The sequence below is a fragment of the Struthio camelus genome, chromosome 4 (genome assembly GCF_040807025.1).
Source record: "Struthio camelus isolate bStrCam1 chromosome 4, bStrCam1.hap1, whole genome shotgun sequence".
NCBI classification, from domain to species: Eukaryota; Metazoa; Chordata; class Aves; order Struthioniformes; family Struthionidae; genus Struthio; species Struthio camelus.
In genome coordinates, this window is record NC_090945.1 from 51,212,035 (window position 1) to 51,232,218 (window position 20,184).

General features: G+C 43.7%; 1 protein-coding gene across 17 annotated transcripts in view; it reads right to left on the minus strand.

Moving 5' to 3' along the window:
- ACSL1 (acyl-CoA synthetase long chain family member 1) overlaps positions 1 to 20,184 on the minus strand; it is an 82,800-nt gene that overhangs the window by 35,899 nt on the left and 26,717 nt on the right. For 4 of the 17 annotated variants that reach the window (XM_068942660.1, XM_068942649.1, XM_068942650.1 and 1 more), the window contains exon 1: positions 7,491 to 7,623. The exons of 11 other annotated variants lie outside the window; for them this stretch is intronic. The gene's annotated coding sequence lies outside the window, so the exon portion shown is untranslated. Of the gene's footprint in view, positions 1 to 7,490; positions 7,624 to 7,841; positions 7,998 to 20,184 lie in introns of those variants that run through there. 2 more of the 17 variants (XM_068942655.1, XM_068942659.1) reach the window with 2 other exon arrangements.

The window sequence follows — 20,184 nt, forward strand, 5'->3', positions numbered from 1 at the left end:
AAACAGATATTTGATTTCCTTTCTGCATTTGTCATGATGTCTCCTGCATGTGCATTGCATTCCTAAATCATGCAGGGCAGTTAGAGAATTACTGTTTCAAAAGGCTCTCGTGCTACTACAGCTAACAAGAATGTAATAAGCAAGTTAAGTTTATTCTTATAAACTCCTATGGTAACCAAAGAGTTAGTATGATTTAGGACTAGGTAACGAACAAAGAAACCCTCACGCACCACCACTTTTCGTTTTCTTGACCAGCTGTACAACCTGTAATATAAAAATTAAGACACCCTCAACATAAACATAGCAGTAAAATACATTATGTAGCTTTGATAAAGCTATGATATAGACACTTAAGAATGTCTTATTACACCTTCTGCCTCATCAGCACAAAAAAAGCAGGGTTAGGACAAAGTTTTCTGCAAGACTAAGCAACTCCTAGCTTTAACACTACCTGCTTATTCATATCAACTCTCATTTTCTGTATTTAAGACAAAACTAGAGTCAAGAGGGAGAACAAAGTCACATTTACAAACATATGCAACAAAAGTGTCCCCTCAGAAGAGGCAGGAGGTTTCAATGCTTCTCAGTCTGCTTTGATCCATCCCCTCACTTGCTTGGTCCATGCTCTAATCACACCCGACCCTCCAGGGTCTTTCCCAGGACTAAGGGGAACAGTTAAGAATCTTTAGATCTAGATACAGAGACCCTCTCAAGGGAGCTAGGATCTGGCTTTCCGTTCCTGTCCTCAAAAGTGCCATACTCAGCTGAGCCTGCTCACCCAAGACAAGCCAAACAACCTAGCAACACTTTATGGAATTCACTCCCTCCGTCCGCTATTCCACTCTTCAGCACCCAGACTCACTTACAGGAGACCTTTCAGTTTATACAGTCTACTCGTGCCTGGACACTCCCCTATCCCCATCTGCATGCCTCCATATTTTTGGAGTGTCATTAAGATCTTCCCCCTCCATCCTTTACTTTAGCCATTGGCAGACTAAAGAAAGTTATCAATAAGCTATTAACTTTTGCTGCATATCAGCATGAACCATCCACTGGGAAAAAAGTGTTTCTAACTACTTGGCCCTGGGAAACCGAACACTTAAGGTGGCAGACTTGTGCTAGGCTAACAAGATTGACTCAAGTGGTAGTAATACCATGCTTTTTGCCAACTCAAGTACTGCAATTACTTCTTATCCAGATGGGATCTACACTGCAAGTACTGTACTGAGAAACTTGGTTCCAACTCGAGACAGTATGTAACAACTGATTGCAAGTCATGGCTGGAGACCCAAAGAAAGTAGATCCCTGATAAGAAGGGCCAGTCTTTGATACTCAAGTTGCTACATGTAGCAACAAATACAGAGCAGAAGGGACAATATTTGAGAACCTCAGAAGTACTCCCCCTGCCCCAATGTGACCAATAAACCTTTGTTTGTTTTTAGTTAGGAAGCAACACCTGATAGATACGTGAAAGAGAGGCTCTAAAGAGCAACAGGACAGAAGAACTACTTCAGATATAATTACCTGCCCTGGCCACATCTAAGAAAACTGCAGTTCCCAATATTCAGCCTGTGAAAGTATCCCTCCGAATTCATCATATCAGTTCAGTTAGTCCTGCACCACTCAGACAAAGAAAGCTCTCTTTTCACACACAGAAACCCTGCATCATCCAAGACTCATTCTTTGCAGCAGAGCCAGTATCTCAAGGCAACGACCCAAGTTGGCAAAACTCAGCCGTTCTTTGCTGCTCCTACTCTCAGCACACAATGGGCTATTTACAGAGGGCAGCAGCCTCCCTATTGTCTATCCATAGCCAGACATCGTTCGAGTGTAACGGAAGAGAACAGGAGAGCAGCCGTCAGCTTCTTTATTGCAAGGAAAACAACCCCCAAGAACCAATGGCTTCTCTTCACCTCCACCCGCACATTTAGATGAGCGGTAGACTAGCACTGAGGAGCCTGCAACACAGGAAAGTTCACGACAACGTATAGAAGGAGAGGATGCACTATTTCTGTGGCCTCTTACAGAGGGAGGATAGCCCACAGGTAAGTTACCTAGTTCTTGTTATTAGTAATGGGGCCCTAAAGTTCTCTCGATGTTTTGACCATGATATGGTGGAACTGGGGACCAGCCACCCACACACCTTCAGGTTATCCTGGTAACCCATTAGCCATTAGTTTGTTGTTTTTAAACTGTTGCAGGTTACTCTGTACAGCTCCCAAAGACCTCTGCAGTACTGAAGTCCTTCTCCATTCATCCTTTAAAAGAGCATCATATTCATGTTCTTTACTGTGTACAAAAGAGAGTACAACTAGCTTTGGCTACTGACAAAAGAAATCATTTTGTCTGAATAAAATATATAATCCTAATATGATGGTGCAGCTTATAATCAGCTTAAATTTTAAATCAGTCCAACCCGTCCCAGATACATATTCCCACAACCCATTTTGTGCTGGCCAGGCACTGATGTGGTTGCGCAGTCAGACTAGGAAGGTGATGTAGCACAGAACAATTTGCCCAGAATAGTTTTCATCCTAGTTCTCAGCTAGGTTAACTCTCTTGTTTTGATGACCAGATAGCCATTAGCTGGAAGAAACAAGGCAGCATAGCTGGAGGAAGAAAGGGATGAGCAGTTTTAATACTGCATCTAAGCTTGCAACTCCAAACACACAGGGTGCAAGTCCTCCCAGACTTTTCTCCCCTGCCCCAGAGTCAAGAAAGTAACTTGACTGAGGTCTTGCAACTACCTATAACACAGTTAAAACTGCAAACAGAAGAAGGGAAGCCACAACCACCCTCATGACACTGCAAAGGAACACAGGTTAACAGACATCTGAAGGGGATTCCCCAGTTTAAGCCTCCTATACCATCAACTCTACAACCAGGTGTCTCACACAGTGCAGCTGAAGGCTGCCATATACGACATGCCGGTCTGGCCTCAGCCACAAAGGCCTTTCCTGAACAAAGGAAATCTCTCTTTATTGAGGAGGAGCTCCACTGTTGAATTGTAGTATGGTCTAATCCACTACTCTGCCTCACCCTCCTCCAAATTAAAAACCTAAATCTCATTTCACCTGATATGGCCTAAACCCCCCACCCTCCCCACCAGGTTTCTGAGCTATAAACCCTCCTATACAGCAGTAACTGCCAGATTTGCTTCCTCACGATGCTGAAGACGAAAGAACTGAAAACCTGTTATTGAAGAACCCAAGCAGCAGCCAGAAGATCCCCATCATTTGCCCACCTCTGCCCTGCCACAACAGCTCCACAGTGAGGCTCCAGGCAAATATAGCTAGCATCATGAAGCAGTTCAGGTTGCCTTTGGTGTTTCAGCTTCTGCATTTGGGACAAGCTGGAGGACTTGAGGGAAGCAGCCTGCAAGCTAGATTCAATCCCCGTCAGTTGAACAATGGCAGTTTACCATATTAAGATGCAACTGAACTCTTGCTGCAGAGGAGCACTATATGTGACAGTGATGTGTCAAGGCTCTGCACCTCTGCAAGGGAAGTCACAACCCTGTTCTTAGACATTTGGCTGCAACCCTCTCACAATCACATGAAACATCTGTATTCTTACTCCTTAATGATGTCCAACAAGTAATATGAGTGCGCACCAGTGAGGTCACTGGAGTTTATTCAAGTTCATGAGCTGAATAACATGACAAGAGCCAGCTCAGTGTCCCTTTGTGTGCACTTCAGAGTCCTTTAGGTGCACTGGTAACACCATCTATTACAGATGATCAATACTTCCAACTAAAACCCTTGGGACAATGATCAATTTAAGACTTTCCTCTGATGTGTGCCTATGCATACCCTGGATCACTAAATAATCATTTTCAAAGATAGAAAAAAAGATTACTACAAATATATATTTTTGAAACCTAAGTTACTATTCCCATTAGAACCGCATCCCTTCAGCTCTTAGTTGTCAAGCTCCCCTGAGGCACTCAGGGCACTCCTGTGTTAAGATCTCTCAATCCAAATACAGTTTACATGACAATCACCCTACAGAGGTAAATTACTACAAGCCAGCAGTTTCCTGGTGGCATTAGCAGCTTGAATAGATTGTAATTTATTCATTCTAGTTGTTCCAGGAAAATGCCACTCTTCAGAAAGCCCACTATGCACATCAAGTTAACACATGCTTCATTCTTGCACGGTCTCAGGTGAGCACTTGAGCTTCTTGCCCATACTTCTGTCACCTTAAATCTAGCAAAAGGGTAACTGGGTCGGGCACATTTAAGTGAGGTTGCATCACATAGGGTAGTGTTTACATTCCAAACCCTTAGGTTTTTTACTTCCTTCTAAGATACACAACTTGTAACACTAGGACACCAGAGAGATCAGTAAGTACTCGCTAGAAGTGACTGGTTCACCAAACAGTCACCTCCCAACACCAGCACCACAAGAAACAGAGCAAGAGAAACCAAGCAACTCGACCTCAGGTATTAAGGCATCACTATACTTCCTTCTGAGTCAGTGATACTAGGCATTTTCTTCCAGCTTTCCTAGGAAACTCATCCCTCCCCACTAGTCGATTAATGCAATCCAACTGCAGAGGCCAGGCTTTTTAAGCAAAATATGCACAGTATCAAACTCAAAAGCTTAAGAGTTCTGGATTTAAGACCTGTAATTCATACAAAAAGCCAGGAGTCTTTTACTGCAAACAGCTTTTGGCTCAGGACAATGTCATGCAACTCTGCTATAGGCCTTTAACAAGGCTGGCCAACTATAAAAAGACTTTTTTCTCCAGATCTCTACAAAACTATGCAAGCTGTTTTCAGACAATGATGAGCAAACTACCAGTACTACCAAGAGCTTGGAATCAAAGTGAGCGTTTTAGTATCACATTCTGTCATCTGAAGATGAATGAACTCCCAAGATAAAATGAAGGGCAGCAAGGGAGATCAGAAGCCTTTGTGTTATCTAGTGTCATAGCTTTAGGTCAGACAGATCCGTGGAAATGCAAACCCCTCCATCTGTAGCCAGGTTTCATACTACAGTCTTTTATACTGCCCAACAACATAATAAACTCTCATGCAATACCATTTATCGGGGACAAACTATCTGCCCTCCTATTTGTGAGGATTTCTATGGAGTCACCACCAGTTATGTTTAACATATAAAAATATTCAATGTATTTTGACTTGTAGAGTAAGTTAGCACTGCTGGGAAGTAGTCTGTGATGCAAAGACTGGCTTCCTTATTCTATCAGAAGTCCACAATTTATCAAGCTCCGTCAGTCAGAAGCTCTTTCTCCCTCAGTGCTGCACATCTGAAAAATTCAGTGCTATTAGCCCTTATTGAGCCTATCCATTTCAGTCAACTGTACTCCAGAGACTAAGCCCTACTGTATTCTTTTGCTCACGTTAGCCCAAAAGCGTTGTTCTCTTGGTGGGCAAGAGAGAGAAGAAACAGTTTACTGCTCCCCACCGCAATCAACAGACTCAGGAGAGAGAAGGTTTAACCCACCCTCTTTATCTCCTCCGAAATCCAATGCAGTATTAATTTCCAGTGGATTAACCAGGTAGGGAAGTCAGCTACAGGAGCTTTACTCAATGAAACAGGAGAGTTACTTACACAGATAACTAACAAAAAGAGCTTTTTCTCATTCCCCTTGGAATTACTAGTTTTGCTTTTCACTGATACCAACCTTGTATTTGTCCTTGAAGCTAAAGGCTGCTGGGGTTTTGCTTCTCAAGACTTGATGACCTACTTCCAACCTCACACTGGCTGACTCGTAGTTGTTAAACACTTATCTTCCAAATTTAGAAGTTGCCTTTTACATTCAATATATTCACTGCAGTTCTCAGAATAGACTAAGGCCATTTGCTCGAGACCTTGAATTGAGTACACTACACACAACAGCTATTTGCAATTATAAGCTCTAGGTTTTCCATTACCCATTCTTCAACATTTTCATATTTGAATATAAGAAAGTAAGATATCTTTGGACTTTAAAGAAATAGCCAGTAACAGCATAGCTCCATGAGAAACTTAGTGTGTTTGTTTAACATAAATAATTTTTCTGGACAATCAGTACTGTGATTGCTGATGAATGGAAAATAAACATATATATTTCTGTAAAGTCCACACTTTCTTGCATCCAAAAGTTCTTGTGTAATCCGAGAGCATGTTCTAAAGGAGACAGCACTACTCCCTGTAAAGCAATATAGATGAAAGCCTGCTAATAAACACATGGAACAGTTTTCCCAGGGAGGTAGAGGTCTAGAATCAGGGAGCTTCAAGTTACTTTAGACTTTACTCTCCTCTGTCACAGGGTCTGACTAGCATATCTTGGACTGCACCCCAGAGAGATGTGTTCAGACGGATTATAAGGTCTAAAGGTGCTTCTGCAATATCCCAGGCAGCCTACAGATTTGCCCTTCAGAAATTCAGAAGGTTTTAAGTATTGTAATTCCTGTTCAACAGGAAAAAAAGAAATGCACGCACCTTAGAACAAAAGCATTGTTGAACCAGGATAAATCCCTATACTGTAGCACTGCAAGTCCTACCTAACAGCAGCAAAAAAGCTTGAAAAGCCAAAGTCACTCAGCCTCCCATTTGAGAGCACTTTGCCTCACGCTACATTACAGTACGCACTCTCAACTGTTTAAAAATAAAAAAAAAAAAAACAGATGCTTGAAGCACATGCTCTACTTGCATGTAAGAAAAAAAAACCCTGAGATATACAAGACAGGGTCCAGCAGCTGAACATTAAAATTCTCAACTTAGTACTCTGCATTGTGTTCACTAGCCTGTTCCCTGTTTCTCAGTTTAGGAAAAAAAAGAAAGCACAGACCACAAAACTGTATTCTTTGAGCAAGGAGCCGGCAAGGGTAGAACACATCCTGAAGCTGAAGTTGTTTATCTCCTTTCAGCCCTGCTGTATTACAGAAACACTGCAGTGCTTGAGCTGGAAACAATACTCTGCAAGGCTCGGGCTGTAACAATGCTTGAAGGAGGTCAGAGACAACAGACTCAGCTTTTCTAAGAGGTTTTTGTGCTCAGTAGAGACTAAGCTACCTTAAAATTCTTATTTCAGACGGCTACTTATCAATGCGTTTCGGGGTGGGAAAGAAAACAGAACCACAGAAACGCAGCCGAACTAGCTTGGCACGGAGAGCCCGTCTAGGGGAGGACGGCGAGCACGGCCGAGGCGAGCCGCCGCGGATCCCGCCTCGGCCGAGCTCGGCGGCCCCCAGCCGTCCCCAGCGGCCCGGCCCGGCCGGGAAGAGCAGCCCGGCGGGGCCCGGCGCCGCGAGCCGCCCGCCCGGCCCGGCCCCAGGCGGCGGCCCCGCGCCGCAGGTGACAGCGCGCCGCGCAGGCCGCCTCGGCCTTGCGGGAACAGGAACGGCGACGGCCCCGGCGCGGCGGGCTGAGGCCGCCTCCGCCTCCTCCTCCCGCGCAGCCATGGGCGCCGCAGCCCTGCGCGGCGCGGCCCGCGGCCTCGCCCCCCGCCCCACAGCAGCACCCCCGAGCCCCGCTCACCTCCCGGCTGCCAGGGCCACAACGAGCTAAGCGCTGTGCGCCGCTCTCCCGGCGCCGCCCTATTTAAGCGGCGCACGGCGGGAGCGGCGTGTGCGTGTGCCGAGCCCGAGCCCGCCCCCTCCGCCGCCCCCGGGTCCCCCCGCCCGCGGGTCTGCCCCGCCGGCAGCCCCGGGACGCGGAGGCTCGGCCCCGGGCAGCCGCTGGGGAAGGCCCCGGCGCCGCCTTCTGTCACGCTTTCTCACATTCACCCCCCCATTTTCTCGCCGACGCCAAGATAATTTTCGTAGCCTCCGAAAACCCGTCACACCGCCGTGCAACGCAGTTAGGGTGCTTCGCAAGGTGCCACCCTACCAGAAGACAAAAGCCACGGCACCACCAGCGCTACCGCCAGCTCCGTCAGGATATGCCTACTCGCCGCCAGCCTACTGCACCGACACCGACACGGCACACAGTCCGTAAAGGAAAGCATTAATTGTAACCGCACGGTACTCCAACACTTCCCAGTTTGGCCTCAGAGCTGCCGAGAGCACTGGGCGCAAATTTTGCGGACGTTATTTAAAAGACTGATGGAGAGGTACCCAGAAGAATAAAAACACTTCACCTCCCTTCAGAGAGTTAAAAGCTGTCACTTGGGAGCCTGCATGGATCCCTCTGAATAAACACCATCCTCACCAGCTGCCTTTTACTTCTAATACTTATTTGCTCTTAAGCCTTGGAAATACTGGAGGATGCAGAAAATCATTATATGTACTATTTAGTTTTGGCAGCAGTCTATTACCTCCAATGCCAGGTAGCATCATAGCTAAGGGAGGGCGCTACTGCCTTGGACCGCCTGTCTATGGGAGAAGCAGTCTTGCCAGGCACACAGCGTGCTACAGTAATTGGTACAAAACCCTGATGAGGTTGATGGATGCATTGCGCGTGTGGACACATAAATCACAGAAAACAGAAACAATTATTATGAAGAGTGCGCTCACTAGAGGGTGCATCTCTTCCTACCTCATGGGTCTGAGATGACAGCTCGTAAGGGAAGTTTTTCTTATGGCTTTGCAAAAGGCACCTGCACCTGGTATAAATATGATAAAAAGATGTATGCCTCAATTTGAAAGCATTCAAAGAGGATGATAAGCCTGTAATCCACCGGAAAAAGAATCATCTCTTAATCACCACTAAATTTTGTTTGTGAGGGAATCACAGCTTTGAGCTGAATAAAACAGAGGAACTTGGGGTTATTTCAATAACCTCTGCCCTCAGATAGTTATCTTGGTTTATTCTGTTTTGGCCATATACTTCATTAGCCCATTCAGTTTGTAAATCATCAACCCAAATCTCAAAGTTCTACATCTCGTACACTCTGCATTGCACAGTTTTGAGTCTCCTGTGTATTGTTTGTGTTATTTTAAGTGGCAGTGGTGTAAGACTATACACTTTCATGTGTCCCCCCCCCCACACACATATTTTTGTTGTTGTTTCTTAAAAAATTGTCGGAGGGACTTCTATTTTACAGAGACTACCACCGTATCACGATGCTTCAGGTTATACTGGAGTATACCAGTTACAGGACTTAGGTTCACTGCACTTCGGTTCACATTGTGGAGGGTCTCAGAAATGCAAAACAGATTCCTTTCTCATAAAAGCAAATGGAAGCATGTAACCCAGGAGCGCGTCTAACACACTGCAGCTGCTAACGGGCACAGCGTCCACAGCACAGCTAGAGCTGGTCTGCAGTAAGGCCCTGAAGCACAGATAACATGGACGTGAGCTACTCTGCAACAGTTTCGCTCTGCCAACTTGCTCCTGTTGCGCCACACTTCATGCTGATGTAGACATAGCCAGAATGTGTCAAGTGATTTCTGCATTCATCTACGGTTTTGGATGAAGGCCTCAAGTGATGTAGAAATACACCATCTCAGGCACCAGTGACTTAATTCCTTTTCAGAGCACATGTAGTTTCCATCTGCCAACCACCAAAACTCATTATGTATTTGTTTACTCTGCTAAGTAATCCTTCGTTATCATGTCTCTTCTCCACATCTGGATTCCCAAAGGCCATCAGTCACATTTTCAGTCCTTTCCCAGAGAAACTTCAGTGGAATGACTTTCTCTTATCTCCTACCAGAAGGAGGGCATCTAAAAAGTGTGTGCGTCTGTCTGGGGCTATATATCTCACTTGGATGCACCCTCTTGTGAATCCTGTCAACATGAAAGTGCAAACCTCTCAGCTTAGTAATATTTGAATATGCATCTCACTAATGCTAGGCATCACCTCTCTATTCCTACTTGGCGTTTATCTGATTATTCATCCAGGGACCACATTACTCTCCAAAACTGACTTGATCTAGCAGATTGGAAGAGATAAGGGACCTAGGCTCAACCAAATTACTTAGAAAAACATACAGAATACAGGGAAGAAGGAGCTGTAAACGGAGCAAACAAAACCTGTAATGACGATGCTGTACTATCTTGCAGAGGGCAGTTAAGAAAACTGGCTCCTGTGGATCAGGGTGGGCTGGGACCCTTTAGCAACTATATATGCATATTTAATTATACTGGAGACATCACCAATTCTTTTTAGCTGCACGCAGGGCATATACACTCTAAACCTATTTCACTGTGGTAAGTTGCTCTCATTAAGTACACTGGATAAGTAAAATAACTAAATAAAGAGATCCAAAAGCAGATTCTGGCTTCCTGATGCTGCGCAGCATGAGCAATGTCAGAATCACAGAATTGCTGACACTGGAAGTGGCCCCTGGAGATTATCTAGTCCAATCCCTCTGCATAGTGCAGGGTCACCCAGAGCAGAGTGCCTCAGGGCCGTGTCCATTCGAGTTTTGAATATCTCCAAGGACGGAGACTCCACAGACTCTCTGGGTAACCTGTTCCAGTGCTCAGTCACCCACACAAAAAAGGTGGCACTTATACTCAGATGGAATTTCCTTTGTTTCAGTTTGTGCCCGTTGCCTCTCATCCTGTCACCGGGCACCACTGAGAAGAGTCCAGCTCCATCTTCTTTAATCTCCCTCCCCATTAGATATTTACTCACATCAATAAAATCCCGCTGAGCCTTCTCTTCTCCAAGCTAAACAGTTCCAGCTCTCTCAGCCTCTCCTCATTAGGGCAGATGCTCTAGTCCCTTAATCATTTTTGTGGCTCTCTGCTGACCTCGCTCCAGTAAGTCCACATCTCTCTTGTACTGGGGAGCTCAGCACTGGACGCAGCACTCTAGCTATGGCCTCACCAAGGCTGAGTAGAGGGGGAGGATCACCTCCCTTGACGACCTGCTGGCAGTGCTCTTCCTAATGCAACCCAGGATACCGTTGGCCTCCTTTGCCCCGCGGGCACATTGCTGGCTCATGCTCAACTTGTCCACCAGGACCCCCAGGCCCTTCTCTGCAGAGCTGCTTTCCAGCTAGTTGGCCCCCAGCCCGCCTGGTGACTGGGGTTATTCCTCCCCAGGTGCAGGACTCTGCACTTCCCTTTGTTGAACTTTATGAGGTTCCCCTTTGCCCATATCTCCAGCCTGTTGAGGTTCCTCTGAGTGACAGCACAACCACCTGGTCTATCAGCCACTCCTCCCAGTTCTGTATCATCTGAAAACTTGCTGATGGTGCATTCTGTCCTTTCATCCAGGAATGAAGATGATAAACAGTACTGGCCCTGGTATCAATCCCTGGGGTACATCATCAGTGACCAGCCTCCAACTGGACTTCATGCTGCTGCTCACAACACACTGAGCCTGGCAGTTCAGCCAATTTTCAATCCACCTCACTGTAACACTTACCTAGCCTGTACTTCATCAGCTTGTCTAGGAGGGCGTTACAGGAGACGCTGTCAAAAGCCTTGCTAAAGCCAAGATAAGCAACATCCACTGCTATCCCCTCATCCACCAAACCAGTCATCTCATAAGAGAAAGCTATCAGGTTGGATAGACGTGATTTCCCTTTCATAAATCCATGCTGACTACTCCCAAACACCTTACTGTCCTTCACATGTCTGGAAACAGTTTCCAGGATTAGTTGCTCCATCACCTTCCCAGGGATCGAGGCGAGGCTGACCAGCCTATGATTCCCTGGATCCTCCTCCTTGTCCTTGTTCAAGACAGCGGTGGCATTTGCTTTCTTCCAGTTCTCAGGAACCTCCCTCGACTGCCAAGACCTTTCAAAGATAATGGAGAGTGGCTTCACAATGCCAGATCCCTCAACATTCGTGGGGGCATCCCACCAGGTCCCAAGGATGTAGGTGTATCAGTTTGTTTACATGTTCCCTAACTTGATGATCTTCTGCCAAGGGTAAGTCTGCATCATTCCAGATTTTCTTACAGGTCTCAGGGGCCTGGCATTCCTAAAAACAAATCTTAAGACCAAGGTGAAGAAAGCACTGAGTATCTCAGTTTTTTCCATATCCTTTGCCATCAGGTTCCCTGTCTCATTCAGCAGTGAGCCCACATTTTCCCTTGTCTTCCTTTTGCTGTTGATGTATTTGTAGAAATCTCTCGTGGTGCCCTTCATGTCCCTTGCCAGATCCAACTCTGGATGAGCTTCGGCTTCCTTAACCCCATCCCTGCATGCTCAGATCATGTCTCTATATTTCTCCCTGGTCACCTGCCCCATTTGTACGCTTCCTTTTTATGCTTGAGTTTAGTCAAGAGCTCCTTGTTCATCCACGCAGGCCTCTTGATGCCCTTGTATGATTTCCTGTATGTGGGGATGAGCCATTCTTGACATTGGAGGAGGTGATCCTTGAAAGTAAACCAGCTCTTCTGGGACCCTCTTCTCTCCAGGGCCATTATGTTAACAGGAAGATTATCCTGTTAACAGGAAGATTATCTAAAAGAGACAATTTCCACTTCAGGAATGTATGGTTACTTTAGAATTTTCAATACCAGTGTTTGCTTTTCCTAGTAATATTGTTACTGAATTATTGTTCTTGTATATACATCTTAGCTATCATTGCTGAAGGAAATTAAGCACCTGTCAATCACTCAGCTTTGTTCTTCTCACTTTGATTTACGAGGCATGCACATCACTGTACTGAATCAAGTCTCTCCTCTTTGAGACGCATCCCAAGTGTATCATTTGTATACAACACAAACTGTCTAGCCTTCTGCTGTTCTGTATCTGCATCTGCTTACATTTGCTTGGAATCTCAGGAGACGAAAAAACAAAGACATGTTTTGTAAAGAAGCACTTTAAAATGTCTAGTTTATGTCGCAATTAAAAAAATATGAGCTACTGGATCCCTGGAACAGACATAGTTACTTATGTTTTCAACCCTCTCTCTAGTGGAAAATTGAATGGAATAATTTCCATTTTGCATTTATAAGTATTTTTTACTCTCAAGAAAGGGATTTTAAGTCCTGAGAGCAATTGCCAGGGAGCAGCAAGAGGGGGGCTGTTCCATACAGGAGAACAAGGAAGGAGCCTTAGGTGACTCCAGCAAAGGCAATGCCCTCCCCGCCAGGGCCCAGTTCCACAGCACCATGACAGGGAGGGCAGACAACAGCCCAGATAAGGCCACTGGGCAGGCCGGACAAGGTGAGGTGATGGTCAGGTTCAGGGCCCATCCAGGAGACAGGGCTGGAGACAAGCTGCCTACAACACAGCTCCAGGCTCCATCCAGGAAAATCGGTCAGGAACCTGGGACAGCAGGGGACAGGTTGCAGGACTGGTTGCAGTGGCACTTGTGACACTTTCGACCAGGTCTGGGTGCCCAGGTCTGAGCCTGAATGGAGCACCCAGGTCACTGGGCAGAGGGTGCGGCTGGTCAGGCCCTTTGAAGCTTTTTGGTGACCTCGGAGCCCTGACAGCAATACCAGTGGGCCTCCACTCTTACAGAAATATATGGCATGTTTCCAGTTGCATGTCAACTGAGGTATTTTCGCCATACATTGAAAAAAACAGTGAACGGGGACCTAAGTTTCTCTGAGATTACATGATAGCTAGAGTTGGAAAAAGAGGTACTGTGTGAAAAAGAGTCTAGAATAAGATATAATAGGCTTGCAACAGATGAACTGGTTTGTTTAGTACAACTTAATCTGTTTCTTATGCCATTTTTTCCAGTTCTGTGGCATTATATAGGTACCTTTTTATCTGAAGAAGTAACACATTGTATCATGCACAAAAGCAACTACTTCAAAGGTAAGAGCCTTCCCAGAAGTAATAGGCCTAGGTTAGAGAGAAAAAACATATCTAGGGGGATTCCTGAAGACTGTAATCATTTGTAAGACAAATGAAAAAAAAAAAAAAACAGATTTATTTAGCTAGTACTCAAACAGACTGATGTCACAAATGAGCTGTACTGGCAGGGTTCTGGATAAAGATTCACAGCCTAAACTATGCTTTGGTCACTTTCATTATAATAGTTCTTCAACTTAGGAAGAAAGAAGTGAGGAAGTCATGAATTTAATGAGTTCCATGAAATGCAGGTCTTCTGAACAATGAGATACCTAAACAAGAAGAAAAAAATTTTAGGAGAAAAAAAAAAAACTTAGCAAAACTTCTACTGCAAAATAGAAAAGAGAAAAGATATGTATACATATATGCATATATGTGTGTGTATATATATATTTATATACATGAGAGAGTTTTGAGGGGAAAAAATTTCAAAAAATGGAAACAAAACTAGAAAGCCAGACTAAAAATAGCAGATGCATCTGTATAACATATATTACTTTGTTGGTTTTGGAGGGTTTTTTCCTGTTTTTTTTGTATGAATGAGCAAAGCCTCCTTTTAGTTCATACTCAGAACATAAGAATTGCCATTGCCACAGCACTAGAGTGTCAGTTTGAATTACAAAAAAATACGGACATAGAGGAATCTTATTAAAATAATAATCAGTCCAAGCAAAAAGAAGAGAACCTGGCCATAACAAATTCAGTTCGCTTACGTCAGGATGACAGAATGTAATTTCCTCAAATGAGAAGGTATCTACATAATGACACGAGACTGGAAAAAACAGCATAAAAACAACAGCCAGATTAAATTGTACAAACTAAAGCCAGTTCATTTGCCACAAGTCCTGTTTCCTAATGTGAATTTTTGGTTACATGGTGCATTTTCCCCCTCCAAGCTATACATAAAGAAATTTGAATATTCACCAACATGCAACAGATAAATACTCATTGGGAAGTAAGTTTACTACTTGCTTCATATGAATGATCAGTATGAAGCTTTTCAAATTTGAGAGTCATTTAAACAAAACCATAAACATAGGGATGTTTGGCTGTTTGTTTTTGTTAAGGTAGTACAAACAAGTCAAGCATGCTCATTTGTTGTGCACTGTTCTTCAGTGCACTTCTTCTAAGGGTCAGACAATGGCATCACACAAAAAAGATAAAGGGTTGCATTCTTTACTTCTAAAATCTACTTGAGAACAGAAACTGCAAAGTATAAAGCTACATCATAGAAATAGGTAAATTGGTAACGTTCAGCCTGCTTAACTGAACATTCAGTAAAATATTATACAGAGCAAGAGGAATCAGAAGTTATTATTATGTTTAAACTCCAACCGAGTAATGAAGAATCTGTGGCAAGAAATAACGTACCCTATCTTCAGTTTGAATGTATCCTGAGGATAACGTTTTCTAGCTGACAAAAGGATTAAGCTGTTTTATTTGGTACAGCTTACAGCTCAGTAGAATATGTTGAACACAAAAACTAAGAGCAGTACCCAAAATAGTGCAAGATTACAGTATATTGGGAGTACTTGCTAGAAGTGACCTCCACATGCACAGCATATCTTCACATTCTTCACATACCCACAACTCCACTCAACGACGAGTATTGGTGCACAAGTACTAGTTCAGGCCCAGGAGCCAGCCTCATGTCATGGCGAGAAACATCTGCTCTTAAAGGATTTCTAAAGCTAAGTGTTCTCACTTCCCCAAACCTGCCAGTCAAATAGTGCATTCCACCAACTGCAAGGATTCATTTAGACTCCTTCAATTCAATGTTAGTGCCTACAGGGGCCAAAAAACAATTTGAGAAAGAACTGATGAGAATCAAGCTTCTTCTAAAAGACAGAGAGCTTGTATAGTGGTCTTGATGCTTTTAATTTTATATTAGTGCCCGATATTAAAAGAAGTTTCAGCAAACCTCCATTCTTAGAAAACATCTGTGCATACTTGAACACATGTATAAACTCCGTCATTATCATCTTCAAGTAACACACATGTCACAGTGATTAAAAGATGCATGTAAACAAAACTGAGGTTTGGAAAGTATGGCCTTATATCTCACCTGCATACATCCATAAGCCAAACAAGGGGAGCCTGCAAATGCCAGTGTGAGATGACAAGTCAGTAGGCCCTGCAGATTAGCAGCTGCATTGTTTCACCACAGAGCCAAGACTCACAGGAGCCACCTGTGTAAACCAGCAAGTGTAAAAAGACACCAAGTTTTATCATTTTGTCCCATTTGCTACAAGAATATTCTCAGCTGTTACACCTCAGCTGGCACAGCTCCACACACGAGCAAGCACAGACTTCTGAAAAATTCCTTCCAACTCTCATGTGAAGCAAGCCAGTCCCACTGAGCTCTCCCACAACACACTGTGGAAAGACTGGCTGCCCTGTTCCAGCACTTGGGAACTGTGGGAAGGGAGGACTAAGCACAATGTGCTCATGTTGGCAGCTGCAGTAACTCAGGTTTTAGCTTATATTCCTTCTTTGTTAGAGAACTGAAGTCACACACTCCCTAACTCTTCACTACAAGTTTGCGCTTAGAAAGGATGAGAGTTAGAGCCAACACACAGGTTAATGCTGGGGGAAGACGAGGCTTGGAAATATTTTTAATAAAAGGCTTGTGAATGCAGATAAGATCAGCATGGCCAACACATATTGCGCAACACTTTAATGGCATGCAAGTAAACTACTTCTTCGTTTGGGATAAAAGCCTGCATCCAGGGATTAAAAGAACATCTTGTCAAGGCCCTTCATCATAAATTACCTCTTGAAATGGATGGAAACAAATCCACCCTCCTCACTGTTGGTATGATTCACTGAGTTACGTTGCATAACAAAACAAATAGGTCTGGCCTTTGAATAACAAATCTCCCTATTCAGAACTCCCCTGCACAGGGAATAGACATGGAAAAGAAAAGGCTAAATATTCCTTTCCTTGGTCAACTATTTATTAATAAGCAGAAAATAAGCATTGTTTGGCTTGTCCATGTCCTCATGAACCACCATTAATTGAATAACATGCTGAGCATACATCCAGTTGTCTACATAAAACAACTACTAATTACTGGCACAGTTTCCTTGCCAATAAGCGCTGGGTAATGTGGAGTTTGGCATAGCGCGTGGACCCAAGCAAGATTTAGAGATGGGACACTGAGTAGTTTTTTAAAATGAAGTTTCCTTGTCCCCACTGTCAAATAGCATGAGCTGCTCAAACCACACGCTTTCAACTTGGAGCTTCCCTGGCCTGCGCCACTGCCCTACTTAACAACACTTGCTTCTCAATCAGGGCCCCAGCTCGCCACCTCAGACACCTCACTTTATCACACACTCCGCTTTCATAGTGCTGGTCATTTCTGCCATCATTGCCACTCTGCATCTCCGTGCCGAGTCACGGCCCAGCCCGCACAGAGGGAGCCCTGGTGCCGTGCGGGGAGCCTCTGTCCCACACAGGGGCACACTCACCCCTACCACCTGCTCTCCCATGCAGTGTGCAGCAGTTTCCCAATTTTCCAGCTATATCAGTTTTCCCAATAAAAAGAAGTTAACATCACTTTTTGGGGGGTAGAGGCACGTCGAGCTCCACACTGAAAGAAGTTTAAACCAAATCAGAAACAGCCCTGGCTTAACATGAACTCGCTTGTCTTCAAGTACCACCACATTGCAACGGTACCATATCAATGGCATATTTTAAACTGGTCAACAGATAATCATTCCTACCCACAAAGCATTCATTCACATTAGTCTTCTACAATGCCCACCATGTCTCCCTGGTTTTTTTTTCTCTCACAGTCACTTGATGACAAGGAGGTATCCAGCTCTCAAAACTACCATTTTTGTATTTATTTGGCCCATATTAAACTACAAGAAAAGGCACTTGGTTATTTCACTTATTCCTTTATTTCTTAGCAACCACTTGTTTCATCTCCACTTCTCTGTTTTCTGCACAGCAAAGTTTTTTTCCTCTACATTAGTCTGCATGGCATCACCTCAAAATGCTAACCAGGTTTTCTCCATACTAACAAATGTTTCAATTGTATGACACTCATACTTTTATGATACTTAAGTTTTGCTTTTTATTGTAAGAATCATTAAGTATGACAGCCTTTGCCTCTATCAAACTTCATGATCTCAATTAGGAAGCAGAAATAGGACTCACCAACCAACTCTAGAAGCCCTCGATGCCACCATACAACCCAGTAAGATCATTGCTTTTTAATGGCTAGAACCTGTTCACAACAGAGTTGTATAGCATCTCTGAAAATAAATGACGAGCCAGAAACTGGGTCACTAGACACATTTTTCACAGGGCAAAAGCAGCATATATATAATCTCCCCAGCTGGAGAGAGAAATAGAGTTAGAGGAGAAGAAATTAAGAAACCAACAGGGTGGACAATGATTTTCAGTTCAGATTACAACCCGAAGTTTAATTTTAAAGTAACAATTACTTAAGCTTGATTAAGCCAAACTTGAGTTTAGATTAGCTAAACTAAAAGCAGCATTTTACTTCAAAATTTATAGGCATTTTACAATTTCTTTTCCTATTTGACCCGCCCCCACTCACAATTTGTTATTTTAAGTTAATTAATATTATAAAGATGATTAAAGAGAACTCATAAGATTGATCCATTTTAAATAGTGATTTTAATCTATGCTCCCTGCAAGAGCAGCCAACAATGCCTGAAATATCTGGTCACCGTAACAGTATTTCTGGATGCGGACACCTCTGAGAAGCCATTTGGAAAGCCAGCAGACAAGTGCTCTTACCAGAGATGACAACGTGTAAAGAACAGGGATCTTGTGTCAGTCACAAGCATTTTTTATACTCTAAAACAGACTGCTCTGCCAGAGCACTTCAGTGCCCTACTGGGCTCTATTTGTTTCTCTATTGAGAGGTCAGCACTTGCTCTTGCTTGCTGGCACACATTGCTTTTGTGTAAAAAGGGCAACAGGTGGCAACGCTCGCTCGCCCCAAGGTCATGGAGAAATACGGTCCGTTTGCCTGGTCACGTAGGTGATAGGTGAACACAAAACTGCATTCAGTTTCCCACCTCACCTGTGTAACAGCAGTACTGCTGTAGTTTAAGTTGCAGTTTCCATTATAAGAGGATTTGCTGAATGAACTTCAAAACCACACATTTTGGGTAGATATTTTTCTCTACTTTTATTTGTCCAAAAGGTACTGTGGCAAATAAGGACCAAGGGGATTAGTGTGGAGAGCTAGAAAAAAATATCGTGACTCAAGTAGACTTGCAGCTGAAATTGCTAGGAGTTGAAATACATTATTTGGCACAAATTACTGAGGAATGCAGTAAAACTGAGTTATGAAAAATTGGAAATTTTCTAATAAGCACAGACAGCTAAGTTTTTGCTTACTTGTTTTTAAGCTTAGGTCATTAACTGTACACCGATAAGGTTAGATGTATCTTCTGTAACTGCTCTTTTTAGTAACAGAAAGATGTGCATTGGCTAGTTCCCAGTGTGTCTTCCTGCTAACCCCCAAACTTTCCAGTTGTTTAGGAAATCTCAGATGTGGTAAAAGGATCTGCATCCTTTTACTTCTCCTCCTGGTTTTGCCACCAAAGGAAATTGCAAATGCGCATCTCGCATACACTCACATTTTAAGAGAGTCTATGCAAAATTCCCTTTGCTTTCTTTGCAGAAAACGGCATTGCAACTTAACAGGCAATACAATACAGAGGTAACCTTTAGTTAGCAGTTTAGAGACTAGCTATTAACAAAACAGCTAAAGAAAAACAATCCAAGAGCTAGTAACCTCTCCAGAAAGTGGGATGGTATTTTTCTCCTCATAGCAACTGCTCTGTAGTTTTCTCCTCATATCAAATTCTCTGTAATGGCACAGTTCCACTCTGCCTTCAACTGGCACATTATCTTTTCAGATCTGGCTTCAGCACACTCCTGCAGATAAGCACACATGGTCTACACATTCTATATACCCTTTGAACAGGGGCAGGAAAGAAAGTAATGTTACCAGGCACATCCTGCAAGCAAGTCTCTCTTTACCAAGCACAGGCTCATCGTAAACTGTCAGTGATAGCTGCTGAAGCAGAATGGAGTGTTTTAGCTTTTAGAAATATGATTTTATTCATTTTCATTTAGTACACTAAATATTCTCTTTTTCTATTGAAAGGCTTGTAGAATGTAACTTCTTTTCAACTATATCTACTCCACTAAGTGCAGAAAAATCCCCTGTCAAACCCCAGGCTACAGTCCCTGGAAGAGTTATAACTATGCTGAGTTATCAGAGATCTTGCTTTCACAGGCATGAAAGGACCTCTATCACATTCCCAGAAAGCAGTAGAGGATATGGCTTTGCCCCAAGCAGAGAAGTTCTTCCTATCACAAGGGTTCAGTCCACCCTTGTGTGGAATGTAACAAAAAAATTTGCAGCATCCAGCAACACTACACAACCATTTAGAACATGAAGTAAAAACTACATCTTCCCGAACTTCAGGCAAATCTACCCAGCCAAAGCTTGACAACAAATGCT